This window comes from Neophocaena asiaeorientalis, unplaced genomic scaffold (genome assembly GCF_003031525.2).
Source record: "Neophocaena asiaeorientalis asiaeorientalis breed wild unplaced genomic scaffold, Neophocaena_asiaeorientalis_V1.1 scaffold295, whole genome shotgun sequence".
NCBI lineage: Eukaryota > Metazoa > Chordata > Mammalia > Artiodactyla > Phocoenidae > Neophocaena > Neophocaena asiaeorientalis.
In genome coordinates this window covers 1,417,694-1,444,386 of record NW_020174718.1, presented here as the reverse complement: position 1 = coordinate 1,444,386, position 26,693 = coordinate 1,417,694, and the positions used below count along the sequence as shown (strand labels likewise).

The 26,693-nt window shown below is 43.0% G+C and overlaps 1 protein-coding gene across 4 annotated transcripts in view; it reads right to left on the bottom strand.

Annotated features, from left to right (window-relative positions):
• Positions 1 to 26,693, bottom strand: part of LOC112409742 (toll-like receptor 8) — a 144,202-nt gene that overhangs the window by 11,163 nt on the left and 106,346 nt on the right. For all 4 annotated transcript variants that reach the window (XR_003005222.1, XR_003005221.1, XR_003005224.1 and 1 more), the window contains 2 exons: positions 26,389 to 26,463; positions 17,862 to 17,926 (listed from right to left, as the gene is read on the bottom strand). The gene's annotated coding sequence lies outside the window, so the exon portion shown is untranslated. The remainder of the gene's footprint in view (positions 1 to 17,861; positions 17,927 to 26,388; positions 26,464 to 26,693) is intronic.

Below are 26,693 nucleotides of genomic sequence, written 5' to 3'. Positions count from 1 at the left end.
TTTTTCTCTTCTTCTTCGGGGACCCCTATAATTCGAAGGTTGGTGTGTTTAATGTTGTCCCAGAGGTCTCTGAGACTGTCCTCAATTCTTCTTTTTTCTTTAAAAAGACTGTCCTCTTTTCATCCTTTTTTCTTTATTCTGCTCTGCAGTAGTTATTTCCACTATTTTATCTTCCAGGTCATTTATCCATTCTTCTGCCTCAGTTATTCTGCTATTGATTCCTTCTAGAGAATTTTTAATTTCATTTATTGTTCTGTTCATCATTGTTTGTTTGCTCTTTGGTTCTTCTAGGTCCTTGTTAAACATTTCTTGTATTTTCTCCATTCTATTTCCAAGATTTTGGATCATCTTTACTATCATTACTCTGAATTCTTTTTCAGGCGGACTACCTATTTCCTCTTCATTTGTTTGGTCTGGTGGGTTTTTACTTTGCTCCTTCATCTGCTGTGTATTTCTCTGTTCTCTCATTTTGGTTAACTTACTGTGTTTGGGGTCTCCTTTTCGCAGGCTGTAGGTTTGTAGTTCCTGTTGCTTTTGGTGTCTGCCCCCAGTGGCTAAGGTTGGTTCAGTGGGTTGTGTATGCTTCCTGGTGGAGGGGACCAGTGCCTGTGTTCTGGTGGTTGAGGCTGGATCTTGTCTTTCTGGTGGGCAGGACCGCGTCCGGTGGTGTGTTTTGGGTGTCAGTGAACTTAGTATGACTTTAGGCAGCCTCTCTGCTAATGGGTGGGGTTGTGCTCCTCTCTTACTAGTTGTTTGGCATGGAGTGTCCAGCACTGGAGCTTGCTGGTCGTTAAGTGGAGCTGGGTGTTCGCATTGAGACGGAGATCTCTGGGAGATCTTTCGCCATTTGATATTACGTGGAGCCGTGAGGTCTCTGGTGGACCAGTGTCCTGAACTTGGCTCTCCCACCTCAGAGGCATAGGCCTGACACCCGGCTGGAGCGCCAAGACCCTGTCAGCCACACGGCTCCTGTTGCGAGAGGATCCACATTTCATCTGGAAAGGACATAAATCTGGCCATCTCACTTCAGGTCTAGCCCATCCACCTTTTTTCCCTTTGTGCTTAGTCTGTTTCACTTGCTCATAGCAGGCCCCGTGCACAGGCCTTGCCCCCAGCCCTTCAGACCAGAGTTCCTCGTGAAACGGCTGAGCTGACACCTCAGCTTGGGACGTGCGCTGAAGCTCTGTGGTCTAGATTTTTAAATGTATAACGTGAGCAAGACATCTGAAGTCCCTTCAGATAATTTTGTTTAAAAAGCCTTTTGACTTTTAGTTGTGTCAGCTCAAAGGAGGGAGAGTTCAAAGGGAAAGAGAGGAACTCTCAGTAGAATTGATGGGCAGAGGTATGGATATGACGGGGGAAAAATGTCTGAGTTCAGGAAAGCAGATGGGCCAGTCCTGGAGACCTGGGTGGCTGGTGCAGAAGCTTCCTGAAGGATGATCGCGGGGAAGCAGACTGGAAAAGACGCTGGGCGGAGACTGTGCAGAGCCTTGAACATGGATACAAATGGTACTGTGTGTCATGGTGATGTGCACCGCTTCCAAGGCTTCCAGTGCTTTCCTTCCCTGTAGTAACTTACTGTTTTCGTACCTTTTATTCTGCCATCGTGAATATATATCCATATTGTCTAAGCAAAATAGTTAGCACTGGTTAAGCAGTTTATAGCACCAGGCACCGTTCTACTGGCCTCATATACTGCATTCCTTAATTTTCACAATGACCACGTGGCATACATTGTACTACTCCTCTCATTCAAGATGAGAAAAACTGAGGCACAGAGATGTGAATTAATTTAGTCAAGGTCACACAGCTAGTAAGTGGTCCAACCCGAATTTGACACCACGCTGTGTGATGACAGAGCCCCACCTCTATCCTCTAACCTGAAAGATCCTTTTGCTGAAAAAAATCTAAATTTTGGAGTATTCATCCAATGAGACATCCAGGAAGTCTCTGTGGTTTGTCACTGCATTTTGCATGTGCAAACCTAACCACAGTACCCTTCATCCTCAGAAGGATACAATACAGGCAGGTGAAGATGTCTCCCATCAGGCTTGAAATGTTGTTTCCCAATTCTTTGGCTGACCTGCCAAGCAAATCTGCAAAAACGATTTTCATGGCGTTTGCGACAGAGTTATCTGATAAGAAAGACATAAACTTAATTCCTTCTTTCACGGACCACACTGGCTTTTGTAGCTCCTGGCTGTGTAGTGACAACTCATAACATGCCACAGGGCTGCCCCGCTGGGTGCTTATCCCTTTCAGCCCTTTGAATCCCCAGACAAGCAAAGAGCATTTGTAAGAACACAGGAGATGCTGCATATTCGATCATAGTATATATAAAAGATATTTCTGCAATTAAAATAAAAGCTTGATCGTGTCTGCAAGAGCCAGTGCAAGTATCCCGTTCTTTTCCCTACATCTGTGTCACTGCACTGTAGAGGTCATTCACTTGTGTAATGTGGAGGAACCAAGAGTGCTGCTTCCGCATTGTCCCACAAGGTACTGCAGCCTCCCAGCTGTTATGAAACAGCGTTAGCGTCACAACAGGAAGTACAGTCCATGGCCAGTAAATAAAGCCCTTCCTTCCCTTTTAGCAGGCCTCAGAACTTCCTCATCCTCAGTCCCAAATCCTTTTATAGATGTCGACTTAGGAGTTTAGATTTTCCTCTCCCTTTCTGAGCTCCTTTAGGGGTCCAACAGTATGAATCAGGCTTCTGTCATTTACCCCTCCCTCCTTTTAGGTTATAAGTAAGCAAAGGAACAAGCAATATTATCTGCATTGTTCCCACGGAAAGCTTGACATCATAGAGAAAAAGCCCACTTGACCGTACCCATCTTTCTTCTGTAAATATTTTGAGTAGGACTTTATCAACATCACCTTGCCCTTGAGTTGGAATTTCCCTTTTAATTTACCCCTGGCACTCCCTGTTCAAAATCAAGCCAGGGAAGCTGAAGCAGGCTTCCCTGTATTTTGTATATAAATCTCTGCAAACATAATAGAAAGTGTAAAAAGAGCTCTGTAAATAGCTGTTCAAGCTCACAATTCATGCCAGGCAAACGGGGGAAAAATACTAATGTGTCGGTGATTATACACGAGAAGAAGGAAAGAGGTTCCTGAAAAAGCGTTCAGCTAATAAACATTTCTTTCCTATATCCAAGAATGTGCCATTGTTCCAGAATTTCTATATAGGTGCATTCGATTTCTATCGCTGCTGTAACAGATGACCACAAACTTAGTGGCTTAAAATAACACAAATTTTTCATCACACAGTTCTATAGATCAGAAGTCTGGCAGGGATCTCACTGGGCTAAGATCAAGGTGCTGGCCAAGTAATGCTACATTCTGGAGGCTCTCCGTGAGAACCCACTTCCTTGCCTCTTCCACCTTCTAAAGCTGCCTGCGTTCCTTCGCTCACGACCCCCTTCCTCCGTCTTCAAAGCTGACCCTGCCAGGCCAAGTCCTTTTCATGCTGCCACCTCTCTGGTTCTCTCTTCCATAGTCACATCTTCCTTCTTCACTTTTGAGGACCCTTGTGATTACATCAGGCACCCCCAAGCACTCCAGGATCATCAGGTCATTTTTAAGTTCATCTGATTAGCAACCTTAATTCCACCTGCAGCCTGAATTCCCCTGTGCCTCGTCACGTAACATGTTCACAGGTTCCAGGGTTTAGAACATGGACATCTTTGCAGAGCCATCACTTTCTCTACCACAACAGGCAATATATATTGTTTTATATGTTTTTTTCTTAGTAGCATAACGTTAGTTCTCTTTTCACTGAGCCAAGACCCCCATATTTCTAGGAATTCAAAAGCAGGAAAAGTGTTCTTTTAAGATACATGAAGTAGTGAAAACAATAGCCGCTCGATTACTCATTGTATCAGGTAATAATACAGTTACTGCACATTCGTCTGCTTTCTGAATTCTTACTAGAGCCCCGTAAAATAGACACTGCACATGAGAATGCTCTCATGTATGGCTGAAAAAAGTCTGAGCTTCAGAAAGATTCAGGTTCACTCAGCTAGTGAAGTCACACTGGCTTCCAGTCAGCCGTGAAAGGCACACTTTACCCCGCCTCCTCAGCCTCCAGGGCCTCACCCAGGGAAGCCTGCCCTACCCCCCGGACCTCCACTCTGGAGCCTCGCCTTTCTCTCCTCTTTAAGTTAAGCCCACCAGCCTAGTGAGTCCTGGTGCTAAATAGCTGGAATGCTGACAGCCCTCCCAGTCCTGCCTGGCCCTCGGCAACAGCCCTACCCCACTCCCACCTCTACTACTAAAGTCTGGAGTTGCTCGTGGCCTGTGCACGTTGAGAATTTTTGTGGAAGACCTGACTACCAGAGCGTTGATGCTACATCTTGGCCTCTCCACATCAAGAAAGCAAATTCTCATGAGAGAACAGAAGTTAAGCTTTGAATATGGAAAGCAGAACTTGGGAACACTTTGGTTGAACCCGACCTGAAATCCCGTAGGTTTTCAACACTGCAATTTCTTCTGACATCAGTGGACACCCTGCTTTTGGAGACAGAGCACTGCTTTCAACAGTGTCGGGTCTCTCTCCCTGAGACACCCCAGGATCATCTCTGGGGACCAAACTGAGGCCGTGTGTCACTCAGCCGCCCCGCTTCCCTGCAGTCATTTGGTTTCAATGGAGGAAGTGGGTCCTCGCCCCACTAGTCAAGCCTCTGCCTGGATAAGAGTCAGCACTGCTAGTGTGAGAGAAGAGGGGAGATGATTCCCACCAACAAAACGAATAACCAACACTGAAAGTGAATGATTTTCTATCTGGGCGCTGACATGGTACAGGTTTTGGGGTGTTTTCTTGTGCTTTCAGCCTGGGGATAAAGGCACTTTTTTTGTGAGTTCTTTGCTATAAAATCAAATAGTTCAACCAGCTACCATGTAGCTAAAGAAAAGAAAGATTGGTGGAGTTTCTTCCTAATGAGCCCTGCTTGAAATCATACACACACACACACACACACACACACACACACATTCTCCCAGTATTAGGGTACTTCGTTTCATTGTTTTTGGAGACCAGGACATTGGCAATATAGATGCTTAGAACGGGGCAATGATTAGCTCAGCACCCCGCAGTATTTTCTCTTTCCTACTGAAGTCAAATTGGGCAGAACCCTGTTTATCACCTTCCCAGACCCCCCTCCCAGCCCACTCGCTAGCTAGGCATGACTTCTGACGTTCCCGGGCGCATAGTACATTTATCCTCACCGATACCTCTGCTCTGCAACCCAGAGGCTCTATTTGCGAAGCACACTGGTTGTGAGCATCCCATGGTGGTATGTGAACATCAGCCTCGACAGCCAGACAGCGACTGCCTGAGGACATTTCATCTCTGCCTCTCAGAATCCAGCCAGGGTCCTGCACAGAACGGGTGCTCAGGGAGGCTGGTGAAAGATCAGCTACATTTGTGCAAGTGGAGGTTTGCTAGAAAAAAGCTACCAAATGCAATATTATACCCCGGATTGACTCCTGGGATAGAAAAAGCACATTAATGGGAAAGCTGATGAAACCCAAATAAAGTCTGGTGTTTAGTTAATAGCATTGCCCCAATATCAGTTTGTTTTGACAAACAGTTGGAAATGTCAAATGTTAACATTAGGGGAACGTGGATGAGGGGTATATGGGAACTCTCTGTACTATCTTTGCAACTTTTCTGCAAATTTAATCCCAGAGCAAAAAGTTTACTCAAACAAAAACAAGTATGCTCACTGGCTTTAAGGGCATGGCGACATTGTAAGATCAGTGGTACAATAAGAAAAATGGACTGAACTTTTCCCGGCCCCTCCCTGCTTCACCCCCCTCCTGGGGCCTGGCTCACTGGGTAGAGGTATAGAGTGGCCCTATCAGTGGGTGTCCGCTCAATATGCCACATCTGGAAATGTGGACAATTCAAAGTACAAAAGATTTAGCCATTCAAAGTGATGGTGAGAAGGGTCATTGGAACTAAAAGGTTTTTTTTTTCCTTGGACTTCCCAGAATCTCCCTCTGGAAACAGTTGGCATTTGCGAAGCCGAGATCACAGTCTCACGCAGAAAAGCCAGGCCTGCGATAGCTAGGTTGCCTCACAGCCTCATCCTTGAGACACTGCAATGGACCGAGATTTGGTGACAGAGAAAAGGGCGTTTGCCTTCACTATTCCCTTCCCCAAGGCTGGGAGGCTGTCACAGACTGGACCTAATATTGACCAGGAAACTAGCCTTTGTTTCCCTGGGTGGCTTATCCAGCTGGTAGAAAACATTCTAGTAACTGATAAAAGAAGTGCACCTCTACTTGCCACCCCTTTAGCTCAACTTCAAACAAAAGAGACCAGTGAAAATTCCCAGAATGAAGTCCAACCTTCCGGGCCATTTCCTGGGGACTCAGAGCATTCCATTTGTCCTTCCTGAGAGGGTCAGGGAGAGTCCAACTGTCCTCTGGGGAGCGATCATCATCCCAGCGAAACCAGTCTTAACTACAGAAGGAGTAAGGCAGCCTCTGAGATTCTGGCAAACGCCGAGAAATCCAAAGTCAGCTATCTGTCACCCACTCGTCACCCCATCCTCACAACCTCCGCCAGATCTTACTGAACACAGACTAAATGGCCCAAAGTCTCAGACTGAGATGACGCTCCACAGAGCTGTGAAACCCTAGGCGCGCCAGAACTGCTTTTGCCTCCCCAAGAATAATGGGAACTGTTTAGCCTTTGCCCACTTAGAGATGTGAATTCAATTTTTTCTTATCATGACTGTTACACCATTTTCCTCTGAGAAGCAACTGAGCTCGCAATTGGGGGCTTAGTTCTCCCTAGCTCAGCCAGGTCACGGTGGGGGGACAGGGGCTGGCCTTTCCCTCCTGAGCTGCCCTCTGGGGCCCCAGAACACGCGTTCATACGCGCAGGGCCAGCCCAGGTGGTGGACAAAAGACTTGCCGTGGCGGGTAGCAAGTAGGTGCTACTGTAGGCTCTGTAAAGAGCCACAGAAGGCGGGTTTTGCAAGAATTCTGCTCTCGCACTATTGACGATAGCCAGGACACAGAAGCAACCTAAGCGTCCACCGACAGACGAATAGATAAAGAAGATGTGGCACATATATACCATGGAATATTACTCAGCCATAAAAAGGAACGAAATTGAGTTAGTTGTAGTGAGGTGGATGGACCTAGAGCCTGTCATACAGAGTGAAATAAGTCAGAAAGAGAAAAACAAATACCATATGGAAGAACACATATATATGGAATCTAAAAAAAAAAAAGGTTCCAATGAACCTAGAAGCAGGACAGGAATAAAGACGCAGACGTAGAGAATGGACTTGAGGATATGGGGAGGGGGAAGGGTAAGCTGTGACAAAGTGAGAGAGCGGCATGGACATATATACACTACCAAACGTAAAATAGATAGCTAGTGGGAAGCAGCCGCATAGCACAGGGAGATCAGCTCGGTGCTTTGTGACCACCTAGAGGGGTGGGATAGGGAGGGTGGGAGGGAGACACAAGCGGGAGGAGATATGGGGATGTATGTATATGTAGAGCTGATTCACTTTGATGTACAGCAGAAACTAACACAACATTATAAAGCAATTATACTCCAATAAAGATGTTTAAAAAAATTTTTTTTAATTAAAAAAATAAAGAATCCTGCTCTCTACAGACTGTTTCTGCCACCTTTCCCAAATCAAGTCCCGGTTCACGCTTGCGCCTTCCTTCAGGATGGCTCAATCAAAGGATCTTTACAGTGGATAGCGGCAGCCCCTCACAGAGGAAAAGCTCCAGCATGGGGCAGGCTTTTTCCTATTATTATTTCCCAGCCAAGGATGCAAGCTTTCATTTGCAGACGCAGACCGAGTCACCCTTGCACCCGAGATTAGCACGCAGGAGTCTCAGCTTGCAATCTGGCGGGGAGACGCTTCCTATATTATTTATGCAACGGTAACCCTTACTCACTTCTCCCCTCCCCGAGTTTCAGACACATGCACCCCTTTTTCTCTTGGCATAAACTGTGTGGCCTTGGTTGGCTCTTCCATCAAGCGACTTTACCATGTGGCCCCGGCAGCGGGCTGAGCTAACCCCGAGTCTGAAACATCTGTTTTTTGCCCAGATAATTACGTGCCTAACACTGTAATTCAGGCTTCGCACTGGTGTTTCATAACGTTTTCTTTTTTTAAGCTGGATTCTTCCAAAGGAGGGGAGTAGGGCAATAGGGAAGGGAAGAAAGGAAATGCCAGCTTTGACTCTGAGGTTTCTCTTGCAGTTGTGCTGAGCAAAGTGGAGCAGAGGCGCCTAGACCCTCGCTACTCAAGTGTGGTCCATGGACCAGTAATATGAGCGTCACCAGAATGCTTGCTGGAAATGCAGAATCTCGGTCCCCAGCTAGACATCTTGAATCGGAACCTGCATTTTCACAAGATTCCCAGCTGACTCTCGCGCACATTAAAGTAGGAAGTGTCCTGAGTGCTTAAGGACCACAGAGTTGATGAGGTCAACTCTAGACCACTCCGAAGTCACCAACTGGTAAATTAACCCTTTCTACATCTTAGGTACCATTACTGCTGGCACAAGTTGGTACAGGAATAGTGTTGAACAATTTATTTTGTACTCGTAAGAAAATCAATACAAACTGATTGCAAAGGGAAGAAATGATAAGACTTCAAAATCGGATGGCAGCAGCTCATTTCCAACTGGGGGCAAGCCGAGGATGGAGGCAAAAGGGAAGAGCACTGGTCTTGGGTCACAAGAGTTGGGTCTTATTCCCAGGGGGCATAGCCAGCTGGGGGCCCTTGGGCCATCTCTCAGTGCCCCCGTTTCTTCATCTGTGCAGAGGTAGAATGGTGACTAGATTTAATGATTCTTACAATCATAATGTGTCTAATAAAATAGCATGGATCCCCACGCTCCCATTCTCTCTCCATCTCCTTCACATTATTTTACTTTTCTCCAAAGCATTTATCAACATGCCTGGCATATTATATATTCCTTTTGTTTCGGGGTGGGGGGCGGTCAGTGTCTCCTTGCTAGAATGCAAGCTCCCTTGGGGCAGGAACTCTGTATTTTAGTCGCTGTTTAACTCCAAAAGTTGGAAAAGCCCCAAGCATACAGCAAGCTGTAGGAATCAACCTTTCCCATCTCTAACGCACCAAGAAGAATCATGAATATTTGTTATTAAATGGTTCCCCAAACTTTCTAAGCCCAAGAGAAAAACCAACATTACTTTCAGTTCTTATTTCATGATTCTCTAGCTACATCTCTTCATTCATCCCTGCACACCATCACATTATGTTACTTTCTGCATAAGGTCTGACTTCCCTTGAACCCTTACTCACAAATCTGTATGTCATGTTTTCTTTAGGTACCTTTGCAAAACTGACGATGTTTTAAAACTTCGTTGAACACACCAGTCAGAATGGCCATCATCAAAAAGTCTACAAATAATAAATGCTGGAGAGGGTGTAGAGAAAAGGGAACCCTCCTACACTGTTGGTGGGAATGTAAATTGGTGCAGCCACTATAGAAAACAGTATGGAGGTTCCTTAAAATACTAAAAATAGGGCTTCCCTGGTGGCACAGTGGTTGAGAGTCCGCCTGCCGATGCAAGGGACACGGGTTCATGCCCCGGTCTGGGAAGATCCCACATGCCACGGAGTGGCTAGGCCCGTGAGCCATGGCCACTGAGCCTGCGTGTCCAGAGCCTGTCCTCTGCAATGCGAGAGGCCACAACAGTGAGAGGCCCACGTACCGAAAAAAAAAAACAAACTAAAAATAGAGTTACCGTTATGATCCAGCAATCCCACTCCTGGCCATATATCAAAAGGAAACCATAATTCAAAAGGATACATGCACCCCTATGTTCACTGCAGCACTATTCACAATAGCCAAGACATGGAAGCAACCTAAGTGTCCACTGACAGATGAATGGATAAGTATGTGGTACATATACACAATGGAATATTACTCAGCCATAAAAAAGAATGAAATAATGCCATTTGCAGCAACATGGTTAGACCTAGAGATGATCATACTGAGTGAAGTCAGACAAAGACAAATATCATATGATATCGCTTATATGTGGAATCTAAAAGAATGATGCAAATGAACTTATATACAAAACAGAAAGAGACCCACAGAGGTAGAAAACAAAATTATGGTTACCAAAGGGGAAAGGGGAGGGGTAAATCAGGAGTTTGGGATTAACATATACACACTACTACATATAAAAGACATAAACAACAAGGACTTCTGTATAGCACAGGGAACTCTACTCAATATTCTGTAATAACCTATAAGACAAAAGAATCTGAAAAAGAATATACATATGTGTATACCTATATATCTATATAGATATGTATTTAAAACTGAATCACTTTGCTGTACACCTGAAACTAACACAACATTGTAAATCACACTTCAACACTGTAAATCACTTCATTGTAAATCACACTTCAATTAAAAAAAAAACTGCTGAATACATCATATCCGCTCTCCTTATTCATCGCTCACAGAAAAAGAGGTCTTCTCCTTGGGGTCCAGTATTTCAACAGGAAAACTAATTTTCCCTTCCCACGAAAAATCCAATGAAAGCTTGGAAAGGCACTCATGGGCAGATCAGTAACATCTTTCAAAAAGGCAGTTACAAACACACCAGGCCTACAAGATGTTGTCTTTTATAGACTCTTCATTTTTCTAGGATGCAAAAGTATCAGAGGACTAGCTTGAGATGAATGGTGACTACTATGGAAAGTCAGGAATGGCCAAAAGAGGAAAAATTCCCCTGTAGTAGAGTCATATGTTTTCCTCATTAGTTCTTCCTATTTAAACCCTTAGCATTCCCCTCCATCTTCTCTTCACACTCCCAAGCACATTTCAGACCTCCCTCATTCCCTGATCGGTTTTTGTATTTCATTTACGGGCTGGTGTGACAAAATCCTGTGGAAAATCATGCAATCACTTGCCTAGAACACATTTGTCGGTCTGGACTCAAATGAATTTAAAAGTTGCCAAACATACTATTTGCAGGCCGTGTACTCACACCCCTTAATGACAGGGATCTCTGCCTTGGTCGGAATCTGTAGGAAGCAATGGTGATGCACCATCGTCCACCATTCTTGGTCCCAGCATTGTCACACTGCCCAACCCAAGTGTTACTCATCCCACAGAGCTACCTGGAAGATGCTATTGCACGTAACATCAGTCCCGACAGTTTTCCCTTTTAGCACTGTTTTTTTTTAATTTGTTTATTTTGTTTTGTGTTTTCAAATCTGGAGGCCCAGAACTCATCCTGATACAGGCAGATGTGGCAGCATTAGAAGTAGGTAAGTTGTAAATGTCCACCAACAGATGAATGGATAAAGAAGATGTGGTACATATATACAATAGAATATTACTCAGCCATAAAAAAGAATGAAATAATGCCATTTGCAGCAACATGGATGGACCTAGAGATGATCATACTAAGTAAAGTAAGCCAGACAAAGACAAATATCATATGATATTGCTTCTATGTGGAATCTAAAATAAAATGATACAAATGAACTTATATACAAAACAGAAATAGACCCACAGACATAGAGAACAAACTTATAGTTACCAAAGGGGAAAGGTGGGAAGGGGTAAATTAGGAGTTTGGGATTAACAGATACACACTACTGTATATAAAATAGGTAACCAACAAGGACCTACTGTATAGCACAGGGAACTACACTCAATATTTTATAATAACCTATAAGGGAAAAGAATCTGAAAGAGAATATATATATGTACATATGTATAATTGAATCACTTTGCTGTACACTTGAAACTAACACAACACTGTAAATCATCTACAATTCAATTTTTAAAAAAAGAAAGGGAATATGACAAAGCAAAAAAAAAAAAAATAGAAGTAGGTAGGTTTGCCAAGAGCCTACGTGGATACACAGGCCACCATGTTCTATTTCTCTTTGTTCAACAATGCCTCCGCTTATTCTTCTTTTTTCTCTTCTGGCTTTGAGCAATGATGTGTTTTGTTCCAAAAGAGAACCACCAAAGAAAGGGGTTGTGCATTGCTCATCCAACCTCAGGGCGCTCTTTTTATAGGATTCTTCTGCCCACTCACTGTTTCATATGCGAAAGCATTTAAATTCAAAACTCACTAAGTCAGAACTGAAACTACGTGGGTTTCAGGTCTCCTTTTCCATTTGCCCTTCTTTAAAAACTAGGGAGTCCTACAGGGAGATGTGCGTGTGTGCCAGGAAGGGTGAGCGAGAAGGCTGTGGGGTGCTGTGCTGGAACCCATGATACTGTGGCTCGCCTATGAATCACAGACCTTTAGAGGTGGAAAGACCCTGATCCAATTCCATCGTTCTACAAATGAGAAACTCAAAGCCAGAGAGAGGGACCCGCCCAAAGTCACATGGCGAATTAGAAGCCAAGAGCAGACCCATACATCTTGACTGCAGTTGGGTGCCCTAATCTAGATCTATTTGGTCTCCTGTTCCCCAACAAGATCAGAGAACCATGCAATTAAAAAAAAACCTTGAAGCCAATGGCAAGTCCCCACACACTACTTAATATGAAAGAGCATCTCTACCTATTTTCAAAGAAGGCAACATAAGCCAGGATCTAGACCTAGTGAAGAGTTCTTAGTAGTCCATATACAGAGAGATCTGTGTGACTCCCAACCAATTCTATGCAACCGCAGTTCAGGTGACTTACGTTCAACATCAAGCAACCTAGAGAAGTGAAGTACTGAGGAGCCTTGGGAGCTGAGTTAACTGGGACATTTTCTTGGTAGAGGTAAGGTTCTGGGGTCATTGCCAATTAGATGAAGAAGTCCCGAGAAACCATCCCATGAGGAAGGCCTCGGTGACTCTAGTGGGTCGGGATTTTCCAAACAAGTTCATACCAGCCACATGTTAAGAGCCAAATAACAGTCACAAAGGAATCCAAAGGGGAGCTTCTGTGCTGAGAATGGATGGGGCCTTTTCAACAATTTTTAGGATAACTTGTTGACAAGATGACTGTAAAAACTGTGATGAAAAGACATTAGAAACAAACGATTTTCAAGCGAGACTAAAGAACAGGTGGAAAAAGTGGTTGATGGGGCCTTTTTTTTTTTTTTTCACATGACTATTCCAGCAGCCCACGGGTCAGGCCTGGACCCTTCATCCACCCAGCCAAGGAGCCCTGATGGTCCTTTCAGGAGGGAATAGGTCTCTGCAACCTTTATGCTCATAAGAAAACTGAAAGACTCTGCAACAGTAAGAAAAGAAAGCCAAACAAGCTTCAAAGGCCAAAGTCTGCAAAGATGGAAACTGTTAATTCACGAACATTTGGTCAGATTCTTACTAGATGGAGGTCAGAGGTCCTTTACTTTGTACTAAAACATAAAATTAGTTGCAGCAACCAGAGATGTGTTTGAAGGGACAGTGCAGTGAATCTTCCCAGGCAGAAGTTGATCAAGAGGATGAACCAAGCAATGCATGAACAGCTGGTCTCTGCCTGTGAGAGGAAAAGACGGCTTAATTCCCACCCCCTGAAATGAGATGCTGAGAAGCAATTAGAAAACAAGGCGGGGAAGCATCCTAGTGGCTGAGTGAAAACAAGCAGAGATTCTCTACTAGGGGTCTCAGATTCCTGCAGGCTCACAGTTATAACAGGGACTGAGAGATTCAATATCAAATATGTATTTTCCCACTCAAAAGAATGCAATGCCCTAGCCAGAAGATTCTTTTTAAATAAGTTTCAAAATTGTAAAAATAATCATAGTATCTTACGGCAGGCCACAAAAATTTGAGGATACCAAAAAGGGGTCGCTTTTTTTAAGAAGTACAGAACTGCTGATAGAGCAATATAAATGGAAAATAGAAATGAAATATATCAATATAAATGAAAAATATATATGGACGAGGAGAGATCAAGGGATTGTCATAGAGGAGAATGAGGATGAAAGTCCCAGAAAAGGAGAATTTGAATGCTTCAGCTAATTTCTTTGTGGTCCCCGCCCCATCCCAAAGGTAGAGGGTTCTACTGGTTTTATAAGGACGGTTTGGTTAGCAGAATGTGTGAATAAGGCTAAGGTTTGGAGGAAGAATCATCGAAGTCTCTGAAAAGGGCTTTTATTTCCAACCCAAAGGGAAAAAAATCTGAAACTTTTTTACAGCACTAAACGATTTATTCATATACTGCATATATACGCACAAGGACAAGAGAGAAAAATCTTTGCAACTTTGGGGCTTTAATTTTCCGGTTCTGAAATGACCCAAACATTGTCATATTCATTCCAGAGACAGAGAAGTACAGTTTAATGAAATGATCGTTACATTTTTGAACCGTTTAGCTTAAAGGCCATAGAAACGCAAATGATGAACAGGAAGTCAGGGCTGCCAAACCACTGAGGTAGCTGAAGGCAGATTTTCTCACTACATCTCCAGACACATGGAAAAAAGGAAAAGGAAGGCTCTAGAGATGCACGGTCTAGTAAACTTCTCAATGTAATCTCAGGAGTACAAACAGTACTACGGACCCAGGAACTCGTGATTCAAATCTAACGTTATCCAAAATAGAAGAATTCGAAGGACAGATTAGATAGATTAGAAAAATAAGCAGAGATTCTCTACTCTGGGTCTCAGATTCCTGCAGACTCACAGTTATAAAAGGGACTTATCCCTGTTATGGGAGGGAGAAGATTCCTGAGTTCAACAAACACCAACCCCACCATCTCTGGTTGTCTGGGACACAAAGGTGAATAAAATGCACCTTCTCCCTCAGAGCTCACACCTGGCTTACATTTTTAAATCTTTAAGGTTTATTAATAAAGGAAAAAAGAAAAAGAAAACCTTCAAAATCAGGGAGAGGAAATCTGAAAGCATTTTCTATTTTCTCGTGCTATGCTAGTTTTTTCCCCCCCAGCTTTATTAAGACGTAAAAGCTAGATTTTTAAAAAGTCACTCTATTTTATGTTGTCTTTAAAAAAAAAAAAAAATCGCACGCTGGTATGAATACAAGAGAGAATTCTAAAAACGTAGGTTTGTGTATTTAACCTCATATTCTATTAAAGAGCTAAAACAAATGGATTTCAATCAGTGATATTGGAGCTGAAGGCTTGAAGTTCATTATCAGCCTGTCTGGAAATGATTTGCTTGTTCTCTGGGGTTCTTGATTTTTATTTGCATGTGTTTCTGCCCAGCGGCTGAAAGGTCGGCAAGAGGAAACACTGCTGCAGGGCCCCAGTCCGTCTCATTCTTGAGAAACAGCTGAGCTGGCTCCTGGGACAGGCTCATGCTTCAAGAATACTGTGGGCTTGTCAAGCCAGTCATCATAGCCACAACAGCACTGCCATTTCAAACACCAGATTCAATGTCATTTTTTTTTTGTTTTTATTCCATAGCCAAAGAACAGACAGCAAACATAGACACTTTTTGCCTGCTATTTTCAAGCCTTTCTTAGCAAGTCTTGGAAGAATGTATGAGCAGGCATTCCTGCTCTGTCTGAAAAAAAAAAAACACACCAAAAAACAACAGTGCAGAAGAGTGCAAAAGGTTTCACTTCCTTTTTAATCTTTACTGAGCAGAAAAGAGCAGCTTGAAAATGGTGTCTCTGGGGAGGAGAGAGTCACTTCCTGGCGGCCTTTGTCAACAGAGACCCTGCCACGTGACCCATCTTCAGACAGTATAGAGAAGCACGGTTTATTATATCTTTCATGGAAACACCCAATTAAGTCATGTGGAGTGTTGACTTAGCATCCTTTCCCGAACATTCCAGGGACTCTGACAGCCAAATGGTGCAGCCATGGGTAAAATGTACCTCTCTATAAGGTTTTCAAATGTGCTCTAAGGAGTCCACCCACGGGCCAGCTGCTTAAATGGTTCCAAGAGTCCAGAAATATAAGACTAAAATTGCATCAGTACCACGTGGATTATTCCTCTTAACAATAATGCTGCAGGTGGTACAAATTACATATCTATATCTATATTTGGTCATTAAGAAAAATGCCACAAATGTCTAGAAGGAAAAGAAGACACTCATAAAATAGTAGTCATCAAATTTGAGAAGCTAATAACACAAGATACTCACTCTCAGATTTTCTTAGTATAATTTGCAATACCCATTGGCAATATGAACCCCTAGTCACATCTACCGCTTCTCTGCTTTTGATAAATGCCATGGCTTCCTAGTTTTTAAAGAGATAAATCCTAGGTGTAATGCTGAGCTTCAGATAATAATAATAAAGGTGTTTTATCCTGTTTTGTCACTGATTAAAAAGAAAGTGAGATGAGCTGAATGGGAAAAAATACAGCTGGGGATCACTGAATGAGAAACTCACGCTGGAGGAAACGTGTGGGCGAAACTGAACACTTGGTTCAGAGGTGAAAACTGCATCTGACTGGCTGCTTGCAATTTCGCCTTCCAGATGGCCGTTTTTCCCTCGCAAGAGACACGGAAGAGACTGACAGAAATCTGGCTTACTCCTACTAGAAGCCTTTGGTTTGGCCGTTGGTAAACTGGAAATCGAGTTAACCACATCTGCTGAATGACCAGTCAGTTCAACCTCACTCTTGTTCTCTTGTAGAATTCGGCAACCCGCTGAATGGTTCTGACCAGCTTTGCCAGAAGATGAGTTAGGCGTATGGGAGTCAATACAACTTTGAACGATGCTTGTCACAAGATTTCTAGTCCCTGGGATAGGACTGCAAATCTCTTACGGCCCAAGCCCCTCTGTGTTTCCTTTGTGTGTCTTTCAGTGTCTTACCCATAACAGGCGCTTCCTAAGTGTGTGCTGAATGAATGAAATCTGCTCGTGTCCCACCCATCCCACCCCTCCAAATACATACATATAAATAAGCAAATAAATCAAAAGGATAAACAATGAGTCCATGGAAAGCCCAGACACTTTGTGTCCACATAGACTTCCACACTGTCAAACACCTGGATGCTTGGAAACATCTGGATGGTTGCCTCCATTATTCTATGTTCCTCCAGTGATTTAATGATAAAAGTAGATGATATACAGAGACAGATTCTGAAGTAAGACAATAAATGATCTACCAATCCTATAGTCCTTTTGCTCCTACGGTCTAAAATAATTCCTATTTTATGAAAAATTTAGCAAGATCTGGATCTGCTACTTAGGATGGTTTGCTAGTACTTGACAATGAGACTCAGAATGTTGCTGTATGTTGATGTCATTTCCCTCCCTCTCTCCCCCCTCTCTTTTCTGTAAAATTTTAGAATAGTTAGCTCTTCGGTTCACTCTGATAGGAGCTCCGAGGATCCCAAAGCACCAGGCATGTCCGAGAATTCCAGGATGGCTGAGTTACTGGACCTACAGCACAGCCCCGGTTCCCAGGAATTCTCCTTTCCCAGGCTCCCCAGGCACCACCCACAGCCATACCAGCCACTCTGCAGAGCGTTCCTCAGCCAGCAGGCCCTCTCCCTGTTACCAGACCAGAAGCCATTCTGGAGAAGAAGAAGCCAATATAAGGAGAAGACAAAAGCCCGCAGTGTGTGATTTCTGTCTGCCCATTGTTGTAAGCACGAGGTAACGTGGGGTTGTGGATTTTCCACAGATCAGCAAGTCTGTAATCAAGGGAATCTCTTTGTCTTTACTTCCAAGGACACGAGCAAATTGAGAGTGGTGTTTTTCTGGGGGGGGTCACCTTGTTTGGGGGAGTTTGTTTTTGTTTTCTCTCTCCTTCCCTTCAGAGAGGAACGGCTTAACACAGGCCTTTAGCTTGTGACTAGGAGGTAGGTGAGAATTATCACTCAGTACAGAAACTACAGGTCCTGGGTTAGATATTTGTATTTCTCCATTTGCTACACAATACTTTATCAAGATCTTTGGCAAACGTTCTTACACTCTGACTTTCTCTATTGGTTTCATATTAACAGACCTTACCTTAGATCGGGGAAGAACGCAGGGGCCACGTGGACAGATCAAATGTTTGTCAGGTTCAAATAGTTCTGTGGGTAACAATAAAGAGAAAAAAATAATTTGGTTAAGCAGTGATTTGACTTTAAAAAGAAGATAATCACATCCATTAATCCCCAGACAATTATTAAGCGTGTACTTTTGTCCAGATTTAAATTCAAGCAACAGTTATTCGGTGCAGACGCTTTCACAGACTTATCTCACTTTGTTTTCAAGCACCATTTACTGAACTAGCTTGCTCTCAGTAAGCCCTTTCTACTATAAAACCAGGATTAATTTGCATTCCTAATTCCTTCCTCTTGTCTTGCGTTCTTGAAGATCCTGTGATGCACGTTCTGGCAATGTCCAATATCGTTTTTCCGTTGGATGAACAGAACGTCTGTATGTATAAAAATGAATGAAAATATCTGACACCTGTTCACCACTTGCTATTTGCCAGTCACAGTTCCAGACCCTTTGTAAGTATTATCTTATTGAATTCTGGCACCAGCCTGAAGTGGTAGATGCTGGAACGCTAAAATGATGCTATAAAGATCTCCAGTTTACAGTTGAGAGCACGGAGGCACGGAGAAGTTAAATTACTTGTACATTCACACAGCTAGTTAGTGGAAGAGGTAAGATTCAAAACTGGCTCCCTCCAACTCTTGGAGTCATGCTTCCCTTGCCTGGTGTGAGAGCCAAAATTCTAACATGGTATCTATGATCTCAGCCCCCTGGTGTTACACCACGATTAGGTTATGTTACATGACAAAGGCAATGGATGTCACTCCCTTGATTGTGTGACATCATATGGCAAGGTAGAAGGGAATTTGCAAATGTAATTGAGGTCCCAAATCAGTGAACTCTAAGTAATCAGAAGAGTGATTATCCTGGGTGGGTCTGACTTAATCAGTTGGGCATCCTCTAAAAGAGGGCTTAGGCCTTCTCTGAGTCAGAGACTCTTTCCTGATGACCTTGAAGAAGAAATCCACCATGGGTTTTATAGCTTCAAGGAAAAGAATTCTGCCCCCAAACTACTCGAACTTGGAAGGGGACACAAGCTTCCAGATGAGACCACAGCCCCAGCCGACACCTTGATTGCACCTCTGTGATATCCTGAGCCAAAGATCTAGCTACACCATTCCCAGACTCCTAATGGATAAAAACTGTGAGATGATAAATGTGTTGCTTTAAGCCATTAAATCTGTGGTAATTTGTTATACAACAGTAGAAAATTAAGCAAAAAACAAGTATGTGAATTATCTGATGACACAAATAAAACTATCAATAAAAAGTCTGGGGCTTCCCTGGCAGTCCAGTGGTTCAGACTCCACACTTCCACTGCAGGGGGCACAGGTTCAATCCCTGGTCGGGGAGCTAAGATCCCCCATGCCACGCGGCAAGGCCCCGCCCACCAAAAAAAAAGTTTGATAACCTATAAGGGAAAAGAATCTAAAAAGAATATATATATATTCACATATATGTATAACTGAATCACTTTGCTGTACACCTGAAACACAATATTGTAAATCAACTATATTTCAATAAAAAATTTTTTTAAAAGTTTGATCGCACAAATATGTAAAGAATGTATTATGTATTTATAAATTATATACACGAAATTACCCCCAAATAAAACATTAGATAGCCACATACACACACAAACCAGAAATTATAACCATTGTTCTTAGCCACGTCCGTCCTCCACCACTGACAAGGTTGTAACAAGTACTGAAATTCTAACCTTCATTATCCCCTCACAAATGGACTAAAACCTGCCCAAAATAAAAGGAAGAGGCAGGCTTTTGAGAACCTGACTATAGCACTTCTAGGGGGCCATTCATGGAAGGACACAGACTCAGCCTTTTTATGGGCCCCCCCCTCAAAGAATGTGTGCTTTGAGACCCTAAACATTCAAAGGTCATCATGATCACTGCCTACACCGACCAAAGTCAGAGCTACGTGACCCTCATCCAGCAATCAATCAGCAAGGGTTTGTGATGGCCTAGGGCTGCCTGGCTCTGCTTTCGGGAAGGGAAGCATGCTACTCCAGAAAAAGCGCATTTTGGCAATAGATAAAATACGCCCTCGATCCTTGGGCTCTAGCCTTCAAACATTCCCACTATGCAAAATTTAGATTTTTGTTTTCTACTTTCACCTCCAGATTTTAATTTCCCCCACTTATGCAAGACGCTTCGCTAGAAATTACATCACATGAGAAGTTTGGTTTACATCCCAGGCCAGTTCATTGCAGTGATCTTGCTATGTCTACCCACTTCATGCTGGGCCTCAGTTCTCTTTCCAAAAATAGCTTTGTCTGGAAGAGGAAGCAGCAAACGTTTTCTGAAATGGGCCACATAGTAAATATTTTCTGTTTTGCAGGCCATATAGTCTCTGTCAGAGCTACCCAACTCTGCCATTGAACATGAAAGCCAGAAGCAAGCTGCAAATGAATGAGGGCGCCAATCAAACTTGATTTATGAACACTGAAATGTGAATTTCATGTAATTTTTACACGCCAAGAAATAGTATTCTTCTTTTGTTTTCCAGTCCTTTACAAATACAAATGCCAGCCTTAGCATTCAGGCTGTAGAAAAACGGGTAGCTGGCCATATCTGGCCCTCAGGCCAGAGTTTGCTGACTCTGGTATGTAGAGAGATATTATCAGAGTTAATGAATTAATCATTATAGAAGATTTTTCTCTCTTTGAAATGAAAATTTTCTGAATGAAAAAGCAGCAGTATATAGATGTGTATTAAATTAGCAAAGATGTCCTTATAGTGGTCAGGTTTACAAATCATGCCACATCTTCAAAGGGGAGGCTGATTTTACTTTTGCTAAGGGAACTTGTTGTGCATTTCATTCATTCAAGAAACTCAGTCAACCGGGACGTACCTTGTGGTTCTCACAACTAAAGACCCAGGTAGTAGGTTAAAATTACCATGGAGTCCTTTGCACTATTTGACATACACACATCAGCATGTATGAAAAATAAACCATGTGATGGCAGAAGCCTTAAATGTGATTGGTGGCAAACAGCCGAGATAATCAAACCGGAAGTGACTCAACCAAATCCAGATCTCTGCCACCTTCAGATAACCATGGACAACATTCAACTCTCCAAGTTTTCCTATGTCCTCGTTCATCACATTGAGATATACACTTTTGTTCTCAGATACAGCTGACTGTAGTGCCATGCTACAGAACAAACAGGTATTTATGCTACATTATGTGCCATTATGCTACAAAACAAACAGGTATAACTTTAAAGATGTAAAAGACTGGACTAGAGAGTTTGCATATTCTTAGAGAAAGCATCTCTTTAGCCAATGGGAAACATGGAGAGTGGCAATCCCATTTTCCAGAGTTCAAACTTTTAGGCACCGAATTACTATATATATATAATTTTGCCTTTTTACAAACCTCGAAAGAAAGAAGGGAGGAAAAATATGAATCATTTTTCTAGAACTAGATAGAAAACTATTCTCATGATTTTGTGTTGTCCTGTTTGCATATCAGAGTTTTGCTGGATTACACCAATTTTATGCCACTGTATCCTCTACAGTGTAATGTGTTGATGGGTAAGGAAAAACCAGGAGTATCCACTTGGACGGTCTGGCAAAACTCAGTTTAGAGTAAATATAAGCTCTCTGGAGATATCTACCATGAGGAGTTCCAGCGTCTCTGAGACCCGGATGTCAGGAAGTGCTGCACGTGTTCATCCTGCCCTATGGTCTCCAAGGGCCAACTCTGTTCTGGGATCCAGGTTCCCCTCAGTCCTCGCTCAGTGCTCTCACCTTGACTCCAAGCAGGACCTGGATTCTCTCCTGTGACCGCCTGAGACCCCCGAGGAGTGTTCTTTTTAAAGCTCATTGTTTGTTTTAATCCAATGGGAAAAAAAAAGATAAAAACTGAGGACTAAGATCCATAAACAAAAAGCACAAATATTAAGACTGGCAAATGGAGAAGGGCAGTCCGGGGATGAACTGAAAGCCAAGTTCAACTTTCAGATTGTCCTGGCAAAACTGTCATTAAAGTGAAGGATTAAGGCCCACCTGAGCACAATATCTTAAACTCAGTAAGTCTTAATGAAAAATCTACTAGTATATGTCCTTACAGTGCTTTCAAATACAGTTTTCTGTTTATATGACTACAGATACACACATGTGAAAAATACAGAAAAGTACAAAGAAGAATATACAATTAAAAACCGAATCCACCACCTATTACTAATGCCTTCCGTTTTTAAGGAGAAGGGCTACAATTTTCATTATTGCAATAAAAATTTCAAACTTTTTGAACTACAACAGTCAAATAAAATTAATAACCCAACATCTAACTATAGAACTATGGAAACTCTAATCTAGAAAAGTCATGACATGACCAAGACCACCCAGATTCTCATATGTCCAATCAGGATAAGAAATTAGTATTCTCTAACTTATAGCCTAGTTCTTAAAGGGCAAAATCTTTCAGGCAGTAATCCCAAGCAAGAACCAAAATTTGTCCTCAGCCCTGGAAGAGCTGTGATTTACAAAATACCAGCTTCTTTGTAAGATGAGACCTTGATGCCGAAAAGAATTAGTGTTCCTTAGGTTTTGTAGCTCTCTAATTAAAGAGGAGTTTTAGACTTACCCCCCGGAGGTTTTAATATTGTTACTTTAATTTATAGCTGTTCTTTAATTTTAATAGTCAAATGAAAGTTTTAATTATAGTCAAGCAGGTCTTCATATGGAAAGATGGCACTGCTGGCTCACCTTCCAGAGACCACGTGTTTTCAGTTATTTTCTGGGGGTGGAGGTAACCACACTGAATATTTTACCCATCCTGATTCAAACAGCATACATTTGCCCAAGATCTCTCTAGACAAAGATAGGACCGAGACCACATCTACAGAAATACACAGAATTAAGCTGTCATGTCAAATCAAGAGCCTTGATTTTAGCTGCTTTATACACCAAGCAGCCTGTCATAAGCTGTTACAAACAGAACACTTCATTATGTTAACAGATGGTCCGTGTACTAACAAGATATGAGGAGTACTGAAATGTTAAAAACAAATCTAGGGCTTCCCTGGTGGTGCAGTGGTTAAGAATCTGTCTTCCAAGGCACGGGACAAGGGTTCGAGCGCAGGACGATCCCACATGCCACGGAGAAACTAAGCCCGTGCGCCACAACTACTGAGCCTGTGCTTTAGAGCCCACGAACCACAACTACTGAGCCCACGTGCCGCATCTACTGAAGCCCCGTGCTCTAGAGCCCGTGCTCGGCAACAAGAGAAGCCACCACAATGAGAGAAGCCCGCGCACCGCAATGAAGAGTAGCCCCCACTCACCGCAACTAGAGAAAGCCCGCGCACAGCAACGAAGACCCAACACAGCCAAAAATAATAAATTAAATAAATTTTTTAAAAATCTAAAAAAAAAAAATCTAGGTCGAATACTTGGTAGCCAATTAAAAGATGTTATCTTTTGCTGTTTTTGTTCACTTTCTTTCAATAAACTTTATATTGTTTGTCACAACTAAGAAACTAACAAGGCTACGTTACTGTTAACTAAAGCAAGACTTCATTCCAATTTCACCTGTTTTTCCATTCAATGTCCTCTTTCTGTTTGAGAATTCAATCCAGGATTCCACATTGCGTTTCATCATCAAGTCTTCTTAGTCTCCTCTGGGCTGACAGTTTCTGCATCTTTCCATATTTTTTCATGAACTTGACAATTTCCAGTAGTGTCAGCCAGGAATTTTATACAATGTCCCTTCATTTGGGTTTGCGTGATGTTTTTCTCATTAGACTGAGGTTATGTTATGCATTTTGGGAAAGTGCCAAAGTTCCCTTCTCTGCATAACATGTCAGCAGGTACCTGATATCTACATGACATCACTGAGGATGTTACCCTCCAACACTTGGTTAAGGTGCTGTCTGCCAGGTTTCTCCACTATAATACTGCTGTTTTTCCCTTCCCTGTCCATACTCTATTCTTTGGAAGGAGTCACTAAATCTAGCCCAGTGTGGGTGGGAGCTGGGGAGGGATTAATCTTGCCCTCTTGCCCCTCCCGTTGCGGAGCACAGGCTCCGGACGCGCAGGCCCAGCGGCCATGGCTCACGGGCCCAGCCGCTCCGCAGCACGTGGGATCCTCCCAGACCGGGGCACAAACCCGCATCCCCTGCATCAGCAGGTGGACTCTCAACCACTGCGCCACCAGGGAAGCCCAATCTTGCCCTCTTGGATGGAGAGTATCTAGATACATCACTTGGAATTATTCTGTAAGGAAGATGTGTCTCTTCTCCCCTACGATGTTATCTCTTCACGCCTGAAGCATGGTGACCAGACAAATTTTCATTCAGAGAAAACTTCTTTTGAAACTCAACAGTTCATTAGAGAGCCATTATGATGAAAATCAATTATTGCCAGACACTGAATGCTCTGTTTTTAGGAAAATTTCACCTCGCCATCTAGGAGAAATGAGACATTTCACTGTCTAATTAACAGTGAACTTGAGGTAGAATAAGAAACAAAAGAGTAGGGAAAAAAGGAGTGAAGAGGGTGGAAAGGAGAAGAAAAAGGGTCAGGCCAGCTGAAGTGCCCACCCACTGGTATAATGAGTTATTCCCTGCCACGTACGCCCACTCAGCGGGAGGGAATTCCTCCCAGGTCACTAGCTGTTCAGGTCAACTTACCTAGAGACAGGTTTTTGCCTGGTTATTAGTCCACTAATCAACAGCCATTATGCCTTATGCATTTGATGCAAATGTATGCATCTCTGACTTGTAACAAAAACGGTTTTACTTGGGTGTCAGTCTACCCAGTCTACCACTATGGATAAACTCTACCTGAAATGATTAAGTGGTTTAAACAATTATAATCAACTACACGTATTACCATGGATGCACAAGTTTAGCTTTGCTCACCAAGCCCTTTCATCGACTAGGAAAATGTTTTCTGATATATGACAGGTCAACATCTTGGTTCTCTTGTCTAGATTCCTTTTATTTCCTCTTTCTCATTTTGTTGTTTTTTGCTGTTCTCCCTTTCTTATGTATTTTTCCAGGGGATTTTACAGATTTCTTAATAGATTTTTTCACCAGAGCTTTAGTATCCTGGGGAATCTCTCTGCAAATCCTGTTTTCTTTTACCCCTTTGTACCCCCATGGAAGACATGGGTTACTTGCCTTTAGAACTCTGCTGACTTTTGGCACCTGCAGAGTTACACACACACACCCAGCCTCCACCCCCCTCCCCCGTGTGGGAAGTGGTTCTAGACTTCCCTTTTAAACTAGCAGGTGCCGTGGTCAGAGGAAATCCTGTCGTCTGGTGAGGGAAAGACTAGTGACTTGGCTGCAACCCACCTGGTGAACCATCTGGCTGAAAAGGCAACAAATCAGTCTCTGGGAGGATGCCTGGTTTTGTCCCTTTAAAGCATCCCTACGTGACCCACGTTATAGGATCCAAGGAGCCACAACACCCAACGTTTATGGTCAGCAATGTGATAATTATGAAGACTTTGATTCTATTAGATCAGAATACATCTCCATCCTCCCAACATGGAAAGTGGCAAAGAAGTTGATTGACTATTCACAGTCAGGGCCAAGTAAGTAGCGAGAGAAACAAACAAGGAGACAGAGCAAGGTAGAGGATGCAGAGATAAGCTGCTGCCAGTGGATGCCGCTCGCAATTGAAAACAATGTTTTAATTAATGAACAAGTTGTGGATCTAGATGTCAAAGTACAGGAAGTGCAGACCACATGATGAGCTGCACCACTCAGTAAACAAATCCAGACTGTGAGAAACTTTACAAGTCAAATACCCCAGGTACTTCAACAAAAAGAAATTGTAAGGAAAGGGAAGCGCCAGAGGGGGGATCTGCAGATGAAAAGACACAAGTTTTAAAAAATGACTCAGACTCAATTTGCGTTCAGTTAGAGTATAGCACCTGGGGGTGCACACCCAAATGCTAAAACCATAAGAAAATGAAAGCAAATTATTAGTATAAATGTACAGAAGGGGTTCATTTGGGGGTGCTGAGACTGGAATGGAGCCCAGGTAGGCTCCTGGGGTAGGTGGCCAAGTTCTATTTCTTGACCTGAGTTTCCATTAGAAGAGTTGGATGTTTGCCTCATAATAACGCATTAAACTCTATGTTTGTGGGTTTTTGTAGTTTCCTTTTTTCAATTTTACAATAAAAGGTTAAAATGTCTCTAGTTACCAATAACTATAACTTGGGAGATTGCACATTTAAAAATCCCTATCTCTGCCTTCTCTTGAATAACTGGAAGACTTGGCAACACTGGATCCGTGTTTCCTTATGGTTAAGTGGCTTGAGCTAAGAAGGGGCTGCTTCCTCTCTCGACAGAGCTTGACCTCTCCAGTTATTTATGTGACCTGTGCCGGGCACCTGTAACCACATGCATCTGTGACCCCTGGGGTGGGGAAAACTAGCTCTTTCCTACACCTTTCACTGGCAAGATTCCTATACGTTGTGCATAAATTCGATAGAAAACGATTCAACTCACATTTCTCAAGCACGTACTCCGCAGAGCTCCATGCTAGGATCTCTTCTGTCCCTCTCCAGCCCAGGAGCCTCCAATCTGGGGGAGGGAAATCGAGATTTAGGTAATTACCCTACTCCAGAGAGGGGTAGACTCTAAGTCTTCATAGAAAGTACCAGCAGAATGCAGTGGGGATTGCAGGAAGACAGAATCAATCTGAGCGAGGATCTAGGGAGACTTCTTGGAGGATGTGAAAGGACTTGGGCCTTGGAAGGTAACTGGGATGAGGCTGGGGCATGGAGGGAAGAAAGAGTCTGATGGAAGGGAAA